Source organism: Euleptes europaea, chromosome 11 (genome assembly GCF_029931775.1).
Source record: "Euleptes europaea isolate rEulEur1 chromosome 11, rEulEur1.hap1, whole genome shotgun sequence".
Taxonomy (NCBI): Eukaryota; Metazoa; Chordata; class Lepidosauria; order Squamata; family Sphaerodactylidae; genus Euleptes; species Euleptes europaea.
The window spans coordinates 34,072,447-34,077,357 of NC_079322.1; positions in this window are offsets into that span (position 1 = coordinate 34,072,447).

A 4,911-nucleotide genomic window follows, 5' to 3' on the forward strand; every position below is an offset into this window, starting at 1 on the left:
AGATGTTTAAGAATCACAGCAATACTAGAAGAACATCTGGCTTGTTTGTTCATGACTCTGAAGGGAAAGATAGAATGAAATGGTATGGAGCCATGGTTCTCAAAGCAGTTTGCTGTGTTTGCAGGTGAAGCCGTGGAATATGCATGATGGAAGTCAGAGGTGCCGCCACAACACTGTCACGTAAGGTTGCCAGGTCCCTCTTCGCTACCTGCGTGAGTTTTTTGGGGCGGAGCCTGAGGAGGGGGGGTTTGGGGAGGGGAGGGACTTCAATGCCATAGAGTTCGCCAAAGCGGCCATTTTTCTCCAGGTGATCTGATCTCTATCGGCTGGAGATCAGCTGAATTAGCAGGAAATCTCCTGCTACTACCTGGCAGTTGGCAACCCTACTGTCACATCATGGGGCCAGCATACCTGAGAGGCTGCCTACTCCCATATGAACCTATCCGAGTAGGGTTGCCAACCTCTAGGTGGAACCTGAAGATTTCCCAGAATTACAACTGATCTCCAGACTACAGAGATCAGTCCCACGGGAGAAAATGGCTGCTTTGGAGGGTGGGCTCTATGTTATTATATCCCAATAAAGTCCCTCCCCTCCCCAAACCCTGCCCTCCCCAGGCTCCACCTCCAAATCTCCAGGAATTTCCCAAACTGGAGTTGGCAACTCTACCGACCAGTCTGGTCATCTTTGGAGGCCCTGGTTTGGGTGCCCCCGCCATCTGAGGCTAGACAGGTGCCAATCCAAGAATGGGCTTACTCAGTAGCGGCACCAAAACATACGGAACTCCCTACCTACAGAGATTTGCCTGTCTCTCTCTATCTATATATTGTGCCAACAGGGGAAGCCTTTTTTTGTTTGGTTTGGCATCCCCTCATTAACTCTTATTAACACTCCTTCTTCTGTAAGGGTTTATACTTTATGTTTTACTAAATTACTTATGTTTTATTATGTTTTTGTGTTTATATTATATTTTACTTATGTTTTACTGATATATATATATATATATATAAACACAAATATTTGTATTTTAAATGTTTTTTAATGTCTGAAATGTTTTAATGTTCGCCACTTTGGGGCCCTAAATTGGTGGAAAGGCAGCATAGAAAAACATTAAATAAATAGCTAAATAAACAAATAAATAAAATTCTAGTCAAGGGAAGAAACCCATACCTCTGAGGACCCACTAAAAAGTGCCTGGTGATGGCATTTGAAAAGCTTGGCCTACTGGCATGCTTCATTCTATGATTGTAGTTTGAGGTCATAGAATCATAGAATCATAGAGTTGGAAGGGACCACCAGGGCCATCAAGTCCAACCCCCTGCACAATGCAGGAAATTCACAACTACCTCCCCCCTCCACACCCCTAGTGACCAGAAGATGGCCAAGATGCCCTCCCTCTCATCATCTGCCTAAGGTCACAGAATCAGCATTGCTGACAGATGGCCATCTAAGCTCTTCTTAAAAACCTCCAGGGAAGGAAAGCTTACCACCTCCCGAGGAAGCCTGTTCCACTGAGGAACCGCTCTGTTAGAAAATTCTTCCTAATGTCTAGACGGAAACTCTTTTGATTTAATTTCAACCCATTGGTTCAGGTCCAAGATAGATGTTTGATTGCAGACACAGGGGGTAGTTTGGAATTTCCTGCATTGTGCAGGGGGTTGGACTAGATGACCCTGGTGGTCCCTTCCAACTCTATGATTCTATGACTAGAAACCTTAGTTGTGAACTGATGAGGGACATGATTTACAGCAAAGAAATGGTGGGTGGGGAGGGTCACACTTCCTCCTGCCTTTCATTTCCCCCTGCATGCCCCTACCTGCAATTGCTTTTTCCTTAGCCAGTAGTTGGTTTGTTAACCACAGTTTTAAACTGTTTAAAATTTAAACAAACTCAGGTGTATCCAATTTATCAGACCATGGCCTGTTTTGTAGCACTGTCTGCATGGCAGCCTGGCCACAGAGATGACAGTACAGTGTCTATAAGATGCTGCAAACATCCAGGAAGATGCTGATGGTCTTTGTAATAAGCATGCAGCAACTTTATTCAGGAGAACTCAATAAGAGAACGCAAGGGCTACCAGAGTCCTTCACAGAAATCTCCCAGCCAGTTTATCCAGAGCTCTGAGTACAACCTGGACTGGAAATACTGCAGATTCTAGTATCCTGGAACTAATATAAAACACCAACCGGATCACTGACCTTTACAGTGTCCTTGTTCGGCTTTGGATATTCCTGGTGTTTACCCAAATTGCTCCTTCCTACCACTCTCTTTATTCCTTGTCTCCGCATCCACCTCCCACCTTCAGTTAGACTCAAAACGCATCACCATTGCTTAAGCTGCTGCAGAAGAAGAGGAATGGGTTTTTATATGCCGATTTTCTCTTTTAAGGAGTCTAAAAGTGGCTTACAATCGCCTTCCCCTCCCCACAGCAGACACCTTGTGAGGTAGGTGGGGCTGAGAGAGTTCTGAGAGAACTGTGACTGGCCCAAGGTCACCCAGCAGGCTTCGTGTGGAAGAGTGAGGAATCAAACCCAGTTCTCCAGATTAGAGTGCACCTCTCTTAACCACCTCAGCCCACCATCTTAAAAAAAAGTTAGCTAAAACATTAATAATTACTATGAAAAAGGGTGTTACAAACCGATAAGAACCCCAGCTTGATGATATTTCTTTTTCCTGCCCCCATAAACAACTGTGTTATTTCTGGCAGCCTTTAAAACTCTATCTGTGTAGATAGGGAAGGGTTCAAACCCAGATTTTTCAAATGTGCATGGCTATCTCTGTGACCTGGATGGCCCAGGCTAGCCTGATCTCATCAGATCTCAGAAGCTAAGCAGGGTCAGCCCTGATTAGTATTTGGATGGGAGACCACCAAGGAATACCAGGGTCACAGGAAGGCACTGGCAAACCACCTCTGTTAGTCTTTTGCCATGAAAACCCCAAAAGGGGTCGCCATAAGTCGGCTGTGACTTGACGGCACTTTACACACACACCTCTGTGACATTGTAGCATTCTTCCTACACAAGAAGTGAAGGATGCGGCAATCAGTCACAGTGTACGTGTCTCATGCATGCTCTGTTCTGTTGCCTCACCTCAACCATTAAAGGTGTGAAGTGTTCAAACCACACAGGCCATCCCTATCTAACAAACAACAAGGTAACTTTCCCAGTGTCTTGCAAATAGTATTAATTTCTGTCTGCTTGTTTAATGCTAACTTTTTACATATCAAACAGTGGCTCATGGAAGCAAACACCACAGTTTCTAGGCTTCTTACAGGTTGTGCAAAACCATGAGAAAAATATGGAAAAGGGGTATGTGGAAAGACTTTTTATTCCAGAAGAAATAAAAACAAGTTTACATTTTTAGGTATCTTATATTCATTTTTCTCTATGTTTACTAAATATTACACATTAGAGAATTGGACCTGGAAGCCTCCTATTGAGTTAGCTCCAGATTAAGTTTTCCATGAGTGCAAGGAGTTTTGCTCACAGTCCCACCCCTACCCCCAGAAGCTTCCAGTTAAAAGGTCAGATAGCAAGGATAAAAGACCTCTGCCTGAGAACCTGGAGAACGGCTGCCATTCAGAGTAGGCAATACTAGACTAGGTGAACCAATGGTATAAGACAGTTTCGCTTTATAGGAATTTAACACAAATTCTATTGGGTGGTGCCATTGCTACATCTTGTGGGGTCTATAATGTTCAGGTCTGTGTTATTTATGTTTGCCCAACCAAATCTGGAGAGAAGTTAATGTAAAAGGTTGGGAAACCACTGCTGTCACGGTTGTAGAGAAGTCGGAAGCCACATTTTGATAGGGAGAAAATGTTCAACACCCTTTTTTGTTCACAACACTTCATTTGCCTCAAAAAAAGATTTCCAGAGTTCCAACAGAGGGGGTCCCTTCATATTCTAAACAGGCGCTCATAGTCAGGGTTTCATAGCATGCTCTAATGTCTAAAGCAGGGTCCTCCAATGTGGAGCCATGGGTACCATCATGGCAGCCACTGATACTACCCTTGGCATCTGCCAAAGTTTTTGGAAAGTGGGTGGGCCACCGAAAGGTGGGGCTTGTTATTGTCTATCTTCATTCACTGGAGTCTGAAGTGGACTGGTAAGCCCCTGGGCTTTTGGTTCCATTTCTCCCTTCAGGCTTTCCTTCTTTTTATTCCCCAGTTTCCGCCCCGCCCCCCCAACATTGGACTTTCCTTAATTTTTTTAAAATCCCCCTTCTCTTGTTTGAGAAACAAGTTTTATAAATGTTTTATAGCAAACAATGTTTAAACAGCCCCCCACATAAAAATAAAAGGCTTATTAATATAGAAATGTGAATTGCATGAATGTCACTGAATTGGAAATCACCAAGAACTTTTGCCAGTCATAGTAGAGACAATTTGACCTTAGTAGATCAATGCTGTTACTGAGCATAAAGCTGCTTTATAGGCTCATCATGGAATAAAAGAGGTTAAAGGGGTGAGAGTAATGGCATTGAACCAATGAACCAAGACCAGGGTTACACAGCCCGGATAACCTACAAGAACTAATGGCATAGTGTTTGTAACCTGACTGACAGCTACCACACAATTCTCTTGCAGTGTAAGGAGGGAGGCATTCCTTTTGGCTTTGCCTCCTGTGGCAGCCATTTTGGGGTTTGGCTCCACCTCCTGTGGCAGCCATTTTGGGGTGGTTCTGACCGCCCTCTCTCTAAATTTCAAAGTGGTCCGTAGGCTCAAAAAGATTGGGGACCACTGGTCTAAAGAATCACTGTATTTAGAGAAGAAAGGATTGTTTTTTGGTCTCATAAAATTAATCTGTCTTCTCTTGTTTTGGCTTCTGTGGCATTTTTGCACTGTCTGCTCTGCAAGCATCATGGTGTGGTGCACTTTGGTTTTTCCTGCTCTCTGCCTGGGGCACATTGTG